This window comes from Triticum dicoccoides, chromosome 2A (assembly GCF_002162155.2).
Source record: "Triticum dicoccoides isolate Atlit2015 ecotype Zavitan chromosome 2A, WEW_v2.0, whole genome shotgun sequence".
Classification (NCBI taxonomy): Eukaryota; Viridiplantae; Streptophyta; class Magnoliopsida; order Poales; family Poaceae; genus Triticum; species Triticum dicoccoides.
Genome location: NC_041382.1, coordinates 347393906 through 347414083, shown reverse-complemented (window position 1 = coordinate 347414083; position 20178 = coordinate 347393906). Strand labels below are relative to the sequence as shown.

Below are 20178 nucleotides of genomic sequence, written 5' to 3'. Positions count from 1 at the left end.
CGACCGTCGATCTGTCACATGTCGCTGTAGATCTTGGGGCTCACTCACCGGTCCTCTCCACTCACCCGCCACCTCTCGCCCTCTCCCCACCGCATCGCCGTGCGAGTCACCGACCCCGCAACCGCGCGACTCCGCCCGCCGACCACCGCATCAGTCCCATGCCGTGGCCGGTCTTGTGGCTCATTCACCTATCTTCTCCACTCACTCCAACATCTCGGCCATCTCCCTCCCCCTGCCGCATCACCGTGACCGTCGACCATGCGACTCCGCTCACCGACCACCGCATCGGCGCGGCTAGGGGCTCCGACGAGCTGTGTGCGGCACGACCAACGAGGACGGGCGCAGCTAGCTTACTGAAACAGGCGCGGGTGCTCGGTCTGGTCCCATTCTGCTCGCATCCGCGACGGTGTTCGTCTCCGGTGAGGTGGCAGGTGGATCCGAAGCGCAGCAGTTTAGGAGGGAATCGCTGGAAGGTGGGAGGGAGGACAAAAAAAACCACGATCGGTGGAACGAAAATTAACCGTGGAACGAAGACTACCAACTAAGACATTAGGAGTAGAGATAAACTCTAAAAAAATCAATGAAAAAAGTAGCGCGCTATAACAAAATAGGAGCGGCCTTAAAATACGCTATTATCGTGCTATATCGCACTATGTCATTCTATTAGCGAGGCAGTGTACATTGATTTATTTAGCTAGAAAATTCTACAGCGTGCTATTAGTGGTGCTTTTTTCAGTGAAAAATACATTACAAATATATTATTAGTAGACTCAAGGAAGCATCAATACATTTGTCAACATGCATTCCCTTGAATGGTAGCTTAACAACCCATCACAAAATGGTAGTTACGGAACATGTATACAATAGGAGACGACAACATGTAGTCAATTCAAAACACAAGTATAAGAATTATAATCTGCTTTAGTGCAAGCCATTCAAAAAGCATACTTGATTCAAGTTTGAATATGAGAACACCGTGACAAAAGTTTCTCTTTTTAGGATTCGTCGATGCCTCACCGTGCACCTCTCCTAGTCTCCCTTTCCTCCGTACATTTTTCGCATCCTCAATTCCTCCTAGCGTTCCTTCAAACAAGAAAATGAGAAGGTATTTTTTCAAGGGTCATCAACACAAAACCATGACCTTCGCATCTTCTTGAAGACTATTGGCAAGTGAACCTTCATGTGGAGCCATGTTTTCCATTGACAACGTCCTCCGCCCTGGCCTATATCACCAAAGTTCTTTTCCATCAGATCTACAATGCCATATAACAAGATGATTTAAGAATGAACGTGTAAGTATTCCTAGCATGAAATTCCTGGCATGAAAAGCATAGCAAATTCAAGTGCCAGAACATAACTGTGAAGTTGTACACTTTCGTGCGGAGTTGAGCTTCAATACAATGCCAGACCTCTATCTTCAACGAACTGGAAATATGAAAATATCAGTACCAAAAATATAATCGTGAAATGGTGAGCACTAACTTAACTTTGGATGTTCAGTGCCAATTATGATGCCCAACTCAGTTGATGTTACCACGGAGAATTATATAACAAGTATTGAGCGTTAAATAGCTTGAAACCTTATACTTAAGGTCACCTGTCTATCTGATTGTAAATGATAGGATGCAATATTACATTATCATTACTTAATTGAAGAATATAATTATATTCGCGATTGTTATTAAAGAAATCTTCATACACAAATTCTAAAGCATCAGATTTCTCTTTGTATAGAAGGTCCTAAAATCAGTGCACTCTAGAAACTTCAGGGGGAAATTTATCACGAGGGCATACAAAATTGATGTATAATTTGAAGAATCAACTCGAGAAACTACATCCAGGAACCAGTTTATTTCGGCTTTAGTTCCTAATTTTTTTAATATTGACTATCTAGTGTGGAAAAGAGTGATTTATAACCTCTATGTCCATATCGGTATGTCCCAGTTTCAGTCGTCATCATTTCAGTTATAGTTTCCTCTCGTGCAAGCCCCAAATCAGTAAGCTTCAGTTTCTTACGGTTTGTAGTAAGCAAAAAATTATCTGCCCACACAAAACTTTTATTAGGACATCGTAAAAGCATAAGAAGTGTGACAGAGCAGCTCTGACATAAAGGAAAAAAACAACTACTGGAAGAAGCTACAAGGTAAAGCAAGCAAAACAAAATGGTAAGACTGATAGGGAGAAAGCAACAAATCATGAGTGAAGCTTGAACAGGTACTAAGGCAAAGCAGATACCATGGATGTGAAATCAGGAACATTCAAGAATATGATGTAGAAACATCTTACTGAAAATTTTAGATGATTAATGGACCAACTACTGAAAATCAAAGAAGTTGAACCAAAAAGAAGAAACTAAAAACAATACCTTCGCAAGTAGTCATTCATTTTTGAAACCAGATGCTATGATGATGAGGTGCAAAAGGTGAAACAAATAGTACTCACACAAATAAGAAAAGAGTGTTTTATTGAAGTGTCGTTAATAGATGCTTTTAACCCACTTGATTCTACAAATAAATAAGCAACAGATCTGACTGCTGAATGCAATGGTTGGTATCTAAACGGGAAAAGGGTACATCGTCTTTAACCTGTTGACGCTATGACAGATTTAATCACCATTAGAAAAAATCCTAATTAGAAATGCATTAGAAATTTATTATGAATATTAAACATATTAAGGAGAAGTGTCTTGGCAAAAATAGAATAAAGCATTTAGGATAAGAATCTCACCTGCCAATGGAACCTAATCCAATAAATATAGGTAAAGATGAATAAAAACTTCCCATGACAGTGCTCCAAGTCATCATGATTTGCACACAGAGAGTCGAGCCCATTGCCTCCGCGTCTGCTCCCAGCTCCATCGACGGACCACCACCATATCCCGCGGCAGCTCCAACGGCGTCCCATCCGATCTGGGGCGTCCACATCAGCGCCCAGCACAAGCAGCGCACACACGGGCGTCCCCACCACGACGTGCAACAAAATCAGCCCATCGGCGGCGGTGCAGGGCCTCCACATTGGCGCGCAGCTCGAGCAGCCCACACACAACTAGAGCTAAATACCCATGCCTTGCCACTTGATGATAAATAAAGTATGGGTTCGTTAGTTAATATATTTAATCAAATATGCCAAGTACAACATATGTTCAGTTTTATCACATCTCGTATATACATTATTGATCTCATCAAACATTTTTGAATGTTAACATACATAAACAAAAGGTCATATTGTAACTCCTAACATACATACATGAATGTTAGCACTGTCACTGTCCTAGGGATAAAGAATTTGCATTGTTTCGTAACGAGTCTCGCCACTTTCGTCTGTTCTTGTGGTGACTCTCATAATCATAGACAATCTATTTTTGGAAAGATCGGGACGATGTTGCAATTACGCATGTCCAGAGAAAGCTGATCAGATGCCATAAGCCCATAATCATGTGCGAAGATGAAACTTAGAACGCGCCTTGCACTACAGTGAATACATTCACCTCTCATATTTGCAGACCCAATGGGTAGTAATCCCATGTGCACCCTTTCTCCGAGCCACATCATGGTCGCCCCCACGCTCGCCAGCACGCTTGCCTTCCTCACGCACACTGCTTAGTTTAGGCTTCACCCCTGGCATTATTTAGTGAATACAAAAAACACTGACCTAAAATAGATAAGCTTGATTCTTCACTGCAGAGAATAAATTGGAGGTATTAGCAAAGACATGTACCCCATAATTTTGCTTGACATAATGGTGTGAGCATTAAAAACATTGAAACAAGAGTTTTTCAATTCAGTAAACTCATAAGACCAAGCAGAATGACATTTCCAGGACGTAGTTTTGTTGTTGCCTTTCCTAGTCAAACTATATCACAACTAAGAAGCACAAAAGGCTCAGAATTAAAAAATGAGGACTGCACAAATTAGTCATGATGGTATTGGAACTGCAAGCATCCTGCTAGGAAGGCCAATGGTCAAAACAAATATTGAGTCAGGACATAAAAGCAAGTTTTCAAGAGTCACAGATTACAAAATCACGGAACAACCTATGGATGCATTGCAATGTTTATTGGGTGTAATTATCCATGCTAGGCGGTTTATAAATGTACATCAACCTTTTTTGTCGACCTGTGAAATCCATCTTTTGGCTTCTCCAATTAAAAAAACTCGAGCTAAAGAATGGTTGTAACAATCTATAACACAGACCTTCACCAACAGAAGACGATCTTACCGGTCTTTCTTATTCCCTTATGAACCATAAACACATATAGGTCACTACCAGACAATACAAGGGTTGTTCATTCAGACTGGAGGCCGAGGCACACACCTGTACTCAATCAAGGATACTGCTGGCCCTCCTAAATTGATGTCAATAGAGAGCTCCTTTAGGTAGCTTAAGAAAACAACCTGAATGGGAATAGAGGTTGAATAAATACAAATGAAGAAGCTCCACTATACTGTTAACAGGGAAGAAATTTCCTTGCTCATCCTTCTTAGCAGGGAAATACTTAAAATATCAAGAAGGCCAATAGTGTAGTTATATGCCACATATACGATAGAGGTCTAACAATATACATGACATAGCACAAGGGCAACAGATTTCTTTGCTCAGATGACTAACACGAACCCCCCTGAAGATAACACAAGAGCGAGAATTTGGAATACATATGAAACAAAATATAACTAAATTGCAAATGCTACTTCTGTAAAAACTGTTTTTTTCTTTTCAGATCAAGATTCAAGACATCAGATACACTACCTCAAGGTCAGACCAACAAAGTAAACAAGGAGCTATACTATGTCCCTTACAAACTGACCGACGACCTTCGATGGTGGTGTTAGCCTAAGTAATCTCATGCAGTAGTTTAGTTTTTCTTTCTGTTATGAAATAAGGCATGCTGGACATGTACGTAGAGGAGAGCTGCGTCTCTCCGTAGGATACTCTCACCTCCTGGTCGTGGCTTCTGACCGATCCAGTCGCTGGATGGAGCGACACTTGCGGATCGCAGCTGCTAGGCCGGGAGGTGGTTAGTGGAGTCCAGGATGATGCATAAAACAAGGAATAACAGAACTGAAAAAGGCTGCGCATTGTGGCAGCACAAAACCTCTCGCCAGTTCATCCTTCTCCACGATATCTCTCTCTCTCTGATTTGATCGATCGGAAACTACATTTGGCATCAGAGCCTAGGTGTTTGATCCTCGGCGCGGCGGCGGTGTGTGATCCGTCGTGGTGATGTCCGGTGACGAATCTGACGGGAAGAGCAAAGGAGGGGGCAAGTCGCCGCCGAAGACGCCATCATCCAAAGCCCCGCTCGCGCGCCTCACCGGCAGCGGAAGCGGCGAGATCAGGGTGGTGGAGCGCGTCGTGCGCGAGGAGGCGGGCGCCTCCATGATGCTCACGCGCACTAACTACATGGAGTGGGCGCTTGTGATGCAGGTCAAACTGCAGGTCGCTCGGGTCTGGTCCGCGGTGACCGACGAGGCCGCCGACGAAGACGCCGACCGGCGCGCGCTGCAGATCATCCTCACCGGCATCCCGCCGGAGATGCTGCGCGTGCTGGCTGCAAAGGACACGGCGAAGACGGCGTGGGAGACGATCCGGACGATGCGGATGGGCAGCGAGCGCGCTCGCGAGGCCAAGGCGCAGGTACGGCGGCGCGAATTTGAAGATCTTCGGTTCAAGGACGGAGAGTCCGTTGAAGATTTCGGGTTGCGCCTCGCCGCCCTCGTCGCGGATCTGGAGCTATACAGCGACCCCGTCACCGAGCACAAGGCCGTTCAAAAGTTTCTCCGAGTGGTGCCGCGGAAGTTCCGCCCGATGGCCATGGCGATTGAATCATTGATCGATCTGAAGACCATGTCGATCGAGGAACTCGTCGGGCGCTTCTCGGCTTGTGAGGATCACTACGATCTCGACGATGCCACACAGTCCACCGGGCGCCTCATGCTCACGCACGAGGAGTGGATGGCCAGAGAAAAGCACGGTGGCGGCAGCGGATCATCATCCAGTGCGGGCAGCGGCAAGAACAAGTCGCTCGCTAAACCGAAAGGCGCGGGCGGCGGCAAGCCTGCGTCAGTAAACCAGGGTGCAGGTGGATCGGGAGGCTCAGGCGGCAGGAAGAAGAAAGGCAAATGCCATCACTGCGGCATCCCGGGGCACTGGAAAAAGGAGTGCCGGACGTGGCTTCGTGAGCAGGAGCAGAAAGGCACCCAGGAGCAGGCTAATCTGGTGCAGGGTGGCGCGGAGCACGACCCAGGTCTGTATATGGCTGTGGTCACCACCGTTTCCACGCCACAGATTGCTGCGCCGCAGGAAGTCTTCCTCAACGAAGAGAAGGTCATGCCAGTGCCCTCGCCGGACGGAGTGTGGTATTTCGACACCGGCGCCAGTAGCCACATGACAGGCGACAAGGGAGTCTTTGCGTCACTTGACGAAACAGTGCACAGCACGGTGAAGTTCGGAGACGGCTCTGTAGTGGCCATACAAGGGCGCGGCTCAGTGGTGTTCCGCTGCCAAGGCGGAGGGCAGCGCGTGCTCACGGGCGTCTTCCACATCCCGAGCCTGCGCACGAATATTGTGTCAGTAGGGCAACTAGACGAAGCAGGCTGTGTCGTCAACATACAAGAAGGCGTGATGACCATCCAGGATCCAGGACGGCGCATACTAGCACACATTCGTCGCTCTGGCAATCGCCTGTACACTGGGGCGTTGGAGATCGACACTCCCAGGTGCTTGCTGGCACTGGGAGATGACATGACCTAGCGGTGGCACGCACGCATGGGGCATTTGCATTTCCGCGCTCTCCGTGCAATGTCATCGAAGCAGATGGTGCGGGGCATGCCAGTGATCGACCGCGTCGAAGAATACTGTGATGGGTGCGCTCTCGGCAAGCAACATCGCACGCCGTTCCCACAAGTCGCCGCGTACCGCGCAGAGCGCGGGCTGGAGCTCGTGCACACTGACCTTTGTGGGCCGATCGAGCCGACCACGCCTGGAGGAAGCAAGTATTTTCTGCTGATTGTGGACGACTACAGTCGTTACATGTGGTTGGAGCTGCTCAAATCCAAGGACGAGGCCTTTGCAAGGTTCAGAAAGGTGCAAACTCTCACGGAGGCAGACGGGAGCTGCAAGCTGCGCGCATTCAGATCTGATCGGGGGGGCGAGTTCAACTCCAATGAGTTCAAAGCCTACTGTGAAGAAATCGGTGTCAAGCACTACACAACTGCCCCGTACTCGCCGCAGCAAAATGGAGTGGTAGAGCGGAGAAATCAAACGGTCGTGGAAATGGCCAGATGCATGTTGAAGAGCATGGACATGCCAGCGTACTTCTGGGCGGAGGCGGTGAGAACCGCCGTGTATGTGCTGAATCGCGCGCCCACACGCAGTCTGGAGGGTGTCACGCCTTATGAAGCGTGGCACGGCCGTAAGCCTAGTGTGCAACACTTGCGCACTTTCGGGTGCACGGTTCATGTCAAGAACGTCGGACCCGGTGTCACGAAGCTAAGCGATCGCTCAACGGCAATGGTGTTCATTGGATACGAGGAAGGTTCCAAGGCCTATCGAGTGTACAACCCAACAACGAAGAAGGTGCAGGTGACTCGAGACGTGATCTTTGAAGAGAGCAGGCCCTGGACATGGCGCGCACCGGGCGCGGCAGAGGACCGCGCCGCGCCGACGACCTTCACAGTCACGTACACCACTGCTGGCGGGGTGCACGAGATAGACACAGGGTCTCCTACATGTGCCTCGACGCCGCAGCGGTCCCCAACGCCCACAACACCTGCACCCGCAGCCTCACCTGCTGGAGTGATCACGCCGGCTTCAAGTACATCAGGGACGCCAGAGTCCACCCCGGCAACACCTGCAGCAGCGGACGGAGACTACTTGGCCACCCCACAGTCACACGACTCCAGACACGACGTACCAACAGGACAGCCAGTGCGATTCCGGAGCTTCACGAGCGTACTGGAGGAAACTGAAGATCAGGCAGTGCGTGAGCAGTTTGAGCGCTGCCTGCTCGTGCGTTGCATGTTTAGCGTGGAGGAGCCAAGCGATGTGGATGAAGCGCTGGCTAGCAAGGCATGGAAAGGGGCTATGGATGTCGAGATGCAGTCCATTGTCGAAAATGGCACATGGAAGCTTGCTCAACTCCCGGCTGGGCACAAGGCAATAGGACTGAAGTGGGTGTATCGTGTCAAGCGTGATCCTGCAGGCAATGTAGTCAAGCACAAAGCTCGTCTCGTCGCAAAGGGATATGTCCAACGTCAGGGGGTGGATTTTGAGGAGGTTTTCGCCCCCGTAGCTCGCATGGAGACAGTTCGGCTGCTACTGGCTCTCGCCGCGCACTCTGGCTGGGAAGTTCACCACATGGACGTGAAATCAGCCTTCCTGAATGGCGATCTCACTGAGGAGGTATATGTTGATCAGCCACCGGGGTATGAAGTTGCAGGCCAGGAAGGAAAGGTACTCCGACTGCATAAGGCTCTGTATGGGCTGCATCAGGCACCGCGGGCGTGGTATGCAAAGTTGGATGAAACTCTCACCTCCCTTGGTTTCACGCGAAGCGCTCTGGAGCATGTTGTGTACCGACGAGGTAACTCACAATCACACTTGTTGGTTGGAGTGTATGTAGATGATCTGATCATCACAGGAACCACAGCAGCAGATATCCTCTCTTTCAAAGAACAGATGCAGAAACTCTTCAAAATGAGTGATCTCGGGCGGCTAAGTTACTATCTGGGAATTGAGGTAGATCAAAGTAGCAATGGAATTACTCTGAGTCAGAAGAGCTATGCGGGCAAGATTCTGGAGATTGCAGAGATGAACAACTGCAACAGTTGCCACACACCAATGGAGTGTCGTCTGAAACTGAAAAAGGATGATGACTGTGATCTGTTTGATGCTACCTTGTACTGCAGAGTGATTGGGAGCCTGCGCTATCTTGTGAATACAAGGCCAGACATCGCACATTCAGTGGGTGTTGTCAGTAGATTCATGGAGAAGCCAAGCACTAACCACTGGGCAGCGGTCAAACAGATACTGAGGTATATCAAAGGCACAATGCACTATGGGTGCAGCTACAAGAGAGGACACGGAACTGCTGAACTGATTGGGTTCAGCGATAGCGATCATGCTGGGGACATCGGTGATCGCAAAAGCACTTCTAGACATGTTTTCTTCCTTGGTAAGAATCTGATTACTTGGAGCTCCCAGAAGCAGAAGATCGTCGCTCTCTCTTCCTGTGAAGCAGAATATGTTGCAATAGCAGCTGCCACTTGTCAGGGACTGTGGCTGAGCCGGCTGCTAGGGGACATCACAGGTACCTCGCCGGTGCAGTTCAAATTACTGGTGGACAACAAATCAGCCATAGCTCTGAGCAAGAACCCAGTTCATCATGATCGAAGTAAACACATTGATGTCAAGTTTCACTTTGTGAGAGATTGCATGGAGAAGAAACAGGTGGAGATAGATCATGTTGGAACTCAGGACCAGCTCGCCGATGCACTCACCAAAGCGCTCGGGCGCGTTCGTTTCATCGAGATGCGACAGAGGCTTGGGATGATTGGCGTAGTGCAGTGAGATTAGGGGGTGAAATGTTAGCCTAAGTAATCTCATGCAGTAGTTTAGTTTTTCTTTCTGTTATGAAATAAGGCATGCTGGACATGTACGTAGAGGAGAGCTGCGTCTCTCCGTAGGATACTCTCACCTCCTGGTCATGGCTTCTGACCGATCCAGTCGCTGGATGGAGCGACACTTGCGGATCGCAGCTGCTAGGCCGGGAGGTGGTTAGTGGAGTCCGGGATGATGCATAAAACAAGGAATAACAGAACTGAAAAAGGCTGCGCATTGTGGCAGCACCTCTCGCCAGTTCATCCTTCTCCATGATATCTCTCTCTCTGATTTGATCGATCGGAAACTACAGGTGGACAGCGGCCTTCACAACAGATGGCACCACGGAGAGCGGCGGGATCGAGGGAGCAGACAACCGAGGGCTCGCCGGCTCAGCTCGTGCGAGCAGTGAAGACGGCGGGCAGCGGCGGATCTCACATTGAAGATGCTCTAGGGTTACGCGAGGATGCACTGACGCGGGGAATGGGGCGGCTGCTGCATCCATGCCCCCAACCCGCTCGAGTGACTGCCGGCGGCGGATCCCGACATGGGGACGTTCCAGGGAAATACACACAGACGTGCGCAATGGGGCGGGTGCGTCCATGTCCAGGTGGAGAAGGCGACGAGAGTACGAGGGAGAGGAAGAGGGAGAGGCAGAGGGGTGGCGGGTTTGGGTCACGAGGCAGCCAGGGCGAGGTGCGGCGGCGGAGGAGGAAGGCGGGAGGCGGCGGAAATGGGAACCCTAGAAGAGACATGGCCAAGCAATAGGAGATTGGAGAGATCAAGAGAGAGAGAGAGCAGTTGATCGATAGGTTTTTGAGTCGAGGGGAAAAATCGATTGAGAAAAAAGAAGCATGGGGCGATGGTGGTGGAAGTTGGAGATGAAAAAAAAACGAAAAAAAACCGGACGAAAATGGTGGGATGAAAATAAACCCGGAACAAAGACTACCAACTGAGACATTAGGAGTAGAGATTACAGTGGAAGACAAACGTACCAAAACCATAAGGATTCCATGCAAAAACAGTGCCATGAGTGGTGGCAGCAAACACAAGACCCTCGTATTGACTTGCATCACAGTACTCATCCGTGTAGAAAAATTTATTTTTGAGCAATATCCATCGAGGCGTGGAAGTAAGGATGGCAACAAGCTTGTCAAAGATAGCAACAACTTCATAGTTCTTGTAATTCCATAAGCGGTTGGGAACTCGATAAATTGTTGTCTTCTGTAGACGACAGTCACCATGATCATATTTGAACATACGTAGATCATCTGTGTGCTCAACCTCAGGGCAGTCTGTGATTTTTGGAAGTGGAACCCGATGACGAGTGTACACATTCACAAGTTCCCACTCGCAGTTATACCCAATATAAACAACCCAATCTCCATTTGCGCCTGCCCAAGCCTTACCCTCGAGAGATGGCATCTTAACATCACACGTAACATTATCAAGCAGCATCAACTTGCACAAGGCGATGCTTCCGTCGTCCCCACACCGGCGACCAGCGTCATGGCAAAGAAGATAGGGGAGATCAAACTGCTCCTGAACCCTTGGGTTCTTTGCAATGATGTTATTTGTTGATTCAAGAATGGACTTGAATGAACCTGCCGTGCTAGCCGAGGTGATGACGTCGCACCGATCAATGAGTTCCTCCACCACGTCATCTTTCAGATTGGGGAAAGAATAATGGGGTCGTTTCTGGCCTGTTCCCTCCATGGAGAAGACGATCGAACAATGGCAAAAGGAAGGGTGAAGGCAAATGGAGAGAGAATGAGCATGCGACAACAGTTCAAATTCAAGAGGGAAAGGCGAAGAGGTACTGGACGGTTGCCACGGTACAAGAAGAGGCTAGTGGGGAGCGAACAGTTGCCACAGAGGTCACACAGTGACGACAAGGCCAAATGAACCTCATGCCGTATATCGCACACACCTTGATCTGGCTGACCGTTTTTTTTGTGTTGCCTAATCACAAACAGTTCATCCGAGTGAACCGTATGTTGTTTATCGCACACGCCTTCATCTGGCTGCCCATTTCTTTTGTTCCTCCTCATCACAAACAGTTAGCTGAACTGAATCATATGCCCTGCATCGTACACGCAACTAAAATCTGAACCATGTTTGATGCATCCATCATCGCGAACATTTTGCACCTTTTTGATAGTTTTTTACACCACCGTTTGTGATTATTGCGTCGCACATAGTTTCGTTGAAGGGTCTCTAATCGTAGTGTCGCGTTAGCAGCATCCTGTAGTAGTGGCCCAAGAATAAATGGGCCCTTAGAAGGCCAAAAGTTAACACGAGCTAGAAACGGCCGACGGACTAATGGGCCGCTAATGGATATAAAGCGATACACTGTTCATTACGGGCCAGTTTCACCATGGGCCATTAATGGGCTAAGAGTTGCGAAGGGCCTCATATGGACTGAGAGACGTCATGGGAAATACAAGAGCCGGAAGTAACAGCAGGCTGAAATCATATTGGACGGCCCAGATGACGCTACTGTGCCCTAATTCAGATAAGCCGTAATGGGTCGTGACTTAGCGGGCTGTAAATCGGTTATATGCGAACAGACCGCTAAAAGGCTTTTCGTCGGCCGGCCCACTACCTTTCAACCAAGTCAAACGGGCCGGCCTTCTCACTGGAATGGGCCTCTATTGGGCCGTGACACGTGTCGACGTATGATAGGCGCCTTCTGTGCCATGAGTGGATGACATTTGTCCCAACGGCGAGCCGACATGTGGTTCCTCTGGCCATTCAGAATTTTACACGTGGAAAATCCCCATTGGTTCCAAACCAGAACCCGATAGCTTAACGGCAACCCGTTACGGTGGATGCAACGGCGACCCTTGACGAAAGCACTTCTATGACGCGCGATTTATCGTCATGGAAGTGGACACTTCTGTGACGATAATTTTGGTAATGTCATGGAACACTTCTACGACAGCACATGTATGACTATATTGATTCTGTCATAAAATCGTCATGGATGCACATGCATGACAAAAAACGTGACCTACTGTGACAAACATGTATCATCATGGAAGTGTATTTTCTTGTAGTGCTTCTGGTCGTGACGATGTGGTGGGCTCGGTGATGACATCCATCGTGCCGTCTTCGTGATCTTGGTCTCGTTGCACGGGAGTGGAAACATTTGGCTGATTTCTTGGGACCCTGCGCCTGCGCTTGCCTCCTTAGCACCAAAGAGGAAACCTGCTTCTTTGCACCCACTAGCACCCGCTTGGGCTTGGTCATCATGGCTGGCATCAACTTAGCCTCATGAGGTGGGTGCCTGCATAGAAATCTCCGCTCCTTTGGAGCCAGCCTAGGGGGGGGCGCTCCCACCGGAGGTCTCGACGTCGTCCACCTTGCAAGGCTTGGCCCTTTGCGAGGGTCCCGAAGATGGGTCGTGCTAGGCCATCGATGGAGCCACGCCATGGGCCGCAAGCAGGCAAGTCTAGGTACCCTGGTTCCTAGGACGCCGACAGTAGCCCCCAGGCCCAAGGCGCACTTGGGATTGGCTTTGAGGCGAAGCGCTGTAGGCCCCAATCACATGTGGACGGAGCCGACGCGTGGTGCCTGATGGGACATTGGCATCTCCACTTCCCCACGCAGCCTCGGCAACCGCTCGACTTGACAACTTCCTGATGCATGCAAAAAAACCATCATTGCTTGGAATTGCGAGAGGTTGGCGATTGGCCTCCCTCGGCTATAAATGTGAGAGGGGGCGGAGCACCCTAATCATCTTCATCTTCTCGCCACTCGCTCCTCCTTCCTCTTTGCCCCACCGTCTTGCCAGAGCGTCCATGGCGCTAGTGAGGAGGTTTTCCGCCACGAAAAAAGGGAAGGCCCCCAAGGAAGGGCCAGGCTCACCGCCGCCCAAGAGAAGCCGCGGGTGCCCCCGTAAGCACGCCGCGACACCAGCGGTGGCTCCTCGAGGGCGCGGACGCACCCCTTCGAAGGCTGACGCCGCCTCCGGATGCCGCGGACGGGGCGGCCCCGATGACGGGGGAAGGCATGTGGCAGCCGTTCAGCCATCGCGTCCGCGCTCCTATTCAGACGTCATGTTTCCAAAGTTCGTGGTGTGGTCGGAGAGGCCCGTGGACATCTGGTTCCAGCTTCCGCGCTTCTTCATGGATGCGATGTCGGTCGGGGGACCCGACGGCCTCTGACTGCAGGCAGATGGCTGCTGCAGTAAGGGCTCATGGGTGGAGGTCAAGGTCACTGCCGCCGGCAATGCATTCCTAAATTGTGGGTGGCAGCCGTTCGCCCACGCGCGCGACTTGCATGGGAGGTGCACCTTCCACTTTAGTTATGATGGCATCATGCCCCTCTATGTCAGGGTCTTCGGGGAAAATGGCTGATGCCTTGGGTGATGCCCGGAGAGCAACATCGACGATGAGGACGATGACTATGGCCGGAGAGCTGGCATCATCGCTAGTGGCAAGCTTGCCTTTGGCGACGGTCGCGCCGTATCTAGCAGCGGCGGCTCCTCTTCTAGGGAGAGCATGAGGGACGACAACTACGACGAACAACCACACCGCTGGGCTCGGGCTGGGGAGGGTGACGAGCCGCCTCACTGGCATGCCCCGGTGAAGGAGGATGAAGACTCCGACTGAGCTCGGGCACTGCTGGAGCCGGGCCTCAAGATCCGTTGTAGTCACGCTGCTTGCTTATTTTTCTTTCTTCCCCCTGCAATGAAAAAAGTAGAAGGCCCTGTCGTGGCGTGTAATGAACTATGGAGCTTGTGCCATTATGTTATCGTTTTCATATTGCATCGTGATATCCGTGTTGCTGCTGATTGTGATTGGGGTGACTTAGCTTAATATGCTTGTGGTAGACTCCCTTGCTGTGAGAGCGTTCCTCTCTAGGACTCAAATTTCCTGCACGCTCCTCATTCTTGAAGATTCAGAAGTCGCCGATCTTTGGGAGGCGCCCTGTGGCTGCTGTACTAGGAAACCTCCGAAGGTGCCACGCCTCGCGCGAGCCCCTGAGCGTGGGCTAGTCCCCGTTGGCACGTTGCGTCGCGATGCCCGGAGCCATGGACTCAATAGGGCATGTGTTCCCGTGAGCTCATTTGAGAGCGTCGTGTGAGGATAAAGATGCCAAAGGCCAGCACACTGAGGCTTTGGCAAGGTGTGTTCGCGGGCAGGCCCGAGCGCACACACCATGCCCAGCCCCGCGTGCGAGATGCACGAGGAAGAGCAACGGGCAACTGCCACTCCCCCTAAGGCAAGACCTGGAAGAGTGAATGATGCAAGGAGAAAAAATTTGCAAACCTCTCAATGAAGACGAGAAAAGTTCAAATTTCATTCAAGAAGTTGCAAACCAGCTACAAAAAGCAAGCAAAAGAACAGCCGCTTCCGGCACCTACACTAGTCTTCTTGTCTTCCCACTAGCGCGAAGCATGGGGCCTCTACTAGGACGTGGGTGGGAGCCCTCGTGAGGCCCAGGGGCGGCACTTAGGAGACTCCGGAGCATGTACAGCCCCAACTCATTATTACGTGAGAGTGTCACGAGTGGAGGCCTTGATCACAGATAGAACTTCTGGAGATGCTGGATGTTCCGGGAATTCTAGATGGGGACCCCATCCTGCGTCTCCAAGCGTGCGGCGCCAGTCCTGGAGACACATCCAATCCTGAACAGACCCTTCCACGTGGGCGAGAGCTTGTGAAGCCCCTCCCTGGAGAGCACCCGCCTCAGGATGAGATCACCCACCTCGAGGGTCCTAGAGCGGACGCTACGATAGTGATACCACCGCAGCGCCAGCTGGTACCTCGCTGCATAGAGTGAGGCTTACGGCGATGTTCCTCCCCCAGCACGAGGTCCATCCCCCATGAGGCATCCTGGCATGCCTCGTCAAATGCCAAGACCCATGGGAAGCGATGTTTGACCTCATAAGGGAGGACCGCCTCAGCCTCGTAGATGAGGAAGAACGGGGTCTCGCCCGTGGGCTTTGTCGCGGTGGTGCGGATGGACCAGAGCATGGACTGGAGCTCATCGGGCCAGCCCCTACCACAGGTCTCGAGTTTCTTCTTGAAGCTTCTCACCTTGAGGCCCCTTAGGACCTCCATGTTGGCGTGTTCGGCCTAGCCATTGCTCCGTGGGTGTGCCACCGAAGCGTAGCATCTGCGTTCCAAGGTTAGCACAATATGTTTTGAAAAGGTTGCTCGTGAACTGAGAGCCATTGTCAGTGATGAGACGATTGGGGACCCCAAAGCGGCTCACGAGGACCTTGATGAATTTGACGGCTGAGCCAGCCGGGATGGTGTGCATGGACTCCACCTCCACCTATTTGGTGAACTTGTCGATGGCGACGTACATGTATTGGTAGACCCCGGGTGCCCGAGGAAAGGGGCCCAAGATATCCAACCCCCAAACCACGAACGGCCATGAGAGCGAGATGGTCTGGAGGTCCTGAGCGGGATGGTGGATCTGATTGGCATGGAACTGACATGCATCGCAAGATCTCACCAGCTCAGTGGCGTTGTTGAGCACCATGGGCCAGTAGAACCCGCTACGAGGGTACGTGACGAGGAATGATGCCCGCAGTCTCCGTTGTGGATGTCGGCCAGCAGCTCGCACCCTTGTTCCTTGGAGATGGATCGAAGGGATACGTCATTTGGGCGCCTTCGGTAGAGCTCGCCGTCCTAGATCCAGTACGCGTTGGCCTGGCGGGCCACACGTTCTGCATCTTCCTCCTTCTCTGGCAAGGCGCCCCGGAGCAGGTGTTGGAAATTTGCCCTAGAGGCAATAATAAAATGGTTATTATTATATTTCCTTATTCATGATAATTGTCTATTGTTCATGCTATAATTGTATTAATAGGAAACCGTAATACATGTGTGAATACATAGACCACAGCATGTCCCTAGTGAGCCTCTAGTTGAGTAGCTCGTTGATCAATAGATGGTTGTTGTTTCCTAACCATGGACATTGCATGTCATTGATAACGGGATAGGAGAATTATGTGATGGACAAGACCCAATCCTAAGCATAGGACAAGATCGTGTAGTTCGTTCGCTATAGCTTTTCTTGTGTCAGGTATCATTTCCTTAGACCATGAGATTGTGCAACTCCCGGATACCATAGGAGTACTTTGGGTGTATCAAACGTCACAACGTAACTGGGTGGCTATAAAGGTGCACTACAGGTATCTCCGAAAGTGTCTGTTGGGTTGGCACGAATCGAGACTGGGATTTGTCGCTCCATATGACGGAGAGGTATCTCTGGGCCCACTCGGTAATGCATCAGCATAATGAGCTCAATGTGACTAAGGAGTTAGCCATGGGATCATGCGTTACAGAACGAGTAAAGAGACTTGCCGGTAAAGAGATGGAAGGAGGTATGGGGATACCGAGGATCGAATCTCGGGCAAGTAACATACCGATTGACAAAGGGAATTCTATACGGGATTGATTGAATCCCCGACATCGTGGTTCATCCGATGAGATCATCATGGAAAATGTGGGAGCCAATATGGGTATCCAGATTCCGCTATTGGTTATTGGCCGAAGAGGTGTCTCGGTCATGTCTACATGGTTCCCGAACCCGTAGGGTCTACACACTTAAGGTTCGGTGACGCTAGAGTTGTAATGGGAATAGTATGTGGTTACCAAAGGTTGGTCGGGGTCCCGGATGAGATCCCGGACGTGGCAAGGAACTCCGGAATGGCCCGTAGGTGAAGATCGATATATTGGACGAAGGGTATTGGAGTCTGGAATTCTTCTGGGAGTACCGGGTGACGACCAGTGTGACCGAAAGGAGTTTCGAAGGCCCCGACATGCATTGGGGGGCCTTATGGGCCAAGGGGAGGAGCACACCAGCCCACTAAGGGGCTGTGCGTCCCTCCCACCCCATCTCACGTAACCTGGAGAGGTGGGAGCGCCTCCCCTAGGGCAGTCGCCCCTCCCGGCTTGGGGGGCAAGTTTCCTAGGGGTGGGGGCGCCAAAACTCATCTAGGGTTTCCCCTATGGCCGCCGCCCCTCCCCTAGGGAAACCCTGGGCACCTCCTCCTCCCCCTTCCCCCTATATATAGCGAGGGAGAGAGAGGGCAGCCGCACCCTTCCCCTAGCGCAGCCCTCCCCTCCTCCAACTCCCCCTTCTCCGTAGTGCTTAGCGAAGCTCTACCGGAGAACCACGAGCTCCACCGCCACCATACCATCGTGCTGCTGGAGCTCTCCCTCAACTTCTCCTCTCCCCTTGCTAGATAAAGAAGGAGGCGACGTCCCCGGGCTGTATGTGTGTTGAACGCGGAGGCGCTGTCCGTTCGACGCTTGGATCGGATCTTCCACAATTTGAATCGCCGCGAGTACGACTCCATCAACCGCGTTCTTGTAACGCTTCCGCTTAGCAATCTTCAAGGGTATGAAGATGCACTCCCTCTCTATTATTGCAAGCATCTCCAGGATTGATCTTGGTGTCACATAGGAAATGTTTGAATTATTACTACGTTCCCCAACAGTGGCTTCATGAGCTAGGTCTATGCGTAGATTATATGCACGAGTAGACCACAAAGTAGTTGTGGGCGATGATTTGGTCAATTTGCTTACCGTTACTAGTCTTATCTTGATTCAGAGGCATTGTGGGATGAAGCGGCCCGGACCGACCTTACACGTAGGCTTACGTGAGACAGGTTCCACCGACTGACATGCACTTGATGCATAAGGTGCTAGCGGGTGTCTGTCTGTCCCACTTTAGTCGAATCAGATTCGATGAAGAGGGTCCTTATGAAGGGTAAATAGCAATTGGCATTTCACCGTTCTGGCTTTTGCAAAGGTAAGAAACGTTCTTGCTAGAAATCCATAGCGGCCACGTAAAACATGCAACAACAATTAGAGGACGTCTAACTTGTTTTTGTAGGGTATGCTATGTGATGTGATATGGCCAAAAGGATGTGATGAATGATATATGTGATGTATGAGATTGATCATGTTCTTGTAATAGGAATCACGACTTGCATGCCGATGAGTATGACAACCGGCAGGAGCCATAGGAGTTGTCTTAATTTATAGTATGACCTGCCAGTCAATGTAAACGCCATGTAATTACTTTACTTCATTGCTAACCATTAGCCATAGTAGTAGAAGTAATAGTTGGCGAGACATCTTCATGAAGACACGATGATGGAGATCATGGTATCATGCCGGTGATGAAGGTGATCCTGTTGCGCCTCGAAGATGGATATCAAAGGCGCAAGATGATATTGGCCATATCATGTCACTTTATGATTTGCATGTGATATTTGTCATGTTTACATCTTATTTCCTTAGAACAACGGTAGCATAAATAAGATGACTCCTCACTAAAATTTCAAGAGATGTATTCCCCCTAACTGTGCACCGTTGCGAAGATTCGTTGTTTCGAAGCACCACATGATGATCGGGTGTGATATATTCTAATGTTCGCATACAACGGGTGTAAGCTAGATTTACACATGCGAAACACTTAGGTTGACTTGACGAGCCTAGCATGTACAGACATGGTCTCAGAACACGAGATACCGAAAGGTCGAACATGAGTCGTATAGTAGATGCGATCAACATGGAGATGTTCACCATTGATGACTAGTCTGTCTCATGTGATGATCAGACACGACCTTGTCGATTCAGATCATGTTTCACTTAGATGACTAGAGGGATGTCTATCTGAGTGGGAGTTCATTAAATAATTTTATTAGATGAACTTCATTATCAGGAAAATAGTCTAAATTGTCTTTACAAATTATGTTGTAGATTAATAGCTCGCGCTTTAGCTCCCTCTTTTAATCAAGGTCGTAAAGGTAGAAATCAAGAAGGAGCATCAAGTGTTGATGGTTAACAAGACCACTGGTTTCCAAGAAGGGCAAGGGTAAGAAGGGAAACTTCATGAACGGCAAGCCAGTTGCCGCTCCATTGAAGAAACCGAAGAACCCAAACCCGAGATGAAGTGCTTCTATTAGGGGAACGATCACTGGTAGCGGAACTACCTCAAATACTTGGTAGATAAGAAGGCTGGCAACTTCAACAAAAGTATATTTGATATATGTGTTATTGATGTGTGCCTTACTAGTACTCCTAGTAGCACCTGGATATTAGATACCGATTCAGTTGCTAATATTGGTAGCTCAAAACAAAAGCTACGTATAAACGGAGACTAGCTAAGGGCGAGGTGAAGATGTGTGTTGGAAGTGTTTCAAAGGTTGATGTGATCACCATCGCACGCTCCCTCTACCTTCGGGATTAGTGTTGAACCTGGATAAATATTGTGTGCATTGGTGTTTGTGTTGAGCGTGAACATGATTAGATCATGTTTATTGCAATACGTTTATTCATATAAGTCAGAGAATAATGGTTATTCTATTTACATGAATAACACCGTCTATGATCATGCACCCAATGTGAATGGTTTATTGAATCTCGGTCTTACTGATACACATGTTCATAACATTGATGCCAAAAGATGTAGAGTTGATAATGATAGTACCACTTTCTTGTGGCACTGCCGCTTAGGTCATATTGGTGTAAAGCGCATGAAGAACCTCCATGCCGATGGACTTTTGAAGTCACTTGATTTTGAATCACTTGACACATGGGAACCATGCCT

The 20178-nt window shown here is 50.0% G+C and overlaps 1 long non-coding RNA gene across 8 annotated transcripts; it reads right to left on the bottom strand.

The window, feature by feature from the left end:
• Positions 1-816: 816 nt before the first annotated feature.
• On the bottom strand, positions 817-4823 carry LOC119354557. 8 transcript variants are annotated; one of them, XR_005171053.1, is made up of 6 exons: positions 4797-4823; positions 4315-4394; positions 3488-3617; positions 1918-3072; positions 1359-1425; positions 817-1223 (listed from the first exon to the last, which is right to left on the bottom strand). It is a non-coding gene; the product is annotated as an uncharacterized LOC119354557 (long non-coding RNA). The 8 variants fall into 8 exon arrangements; XR_005171051.1 differs by having other exon boundaries at positions 3488-3677; positions 4797-4819; XR_005171048.1 differs by having other exon boundaries at positions 3488-4394; positions 4797-4819.
• Between the last annotated feature and the right edge of the window lie 15355 nt (positions 4824-20178).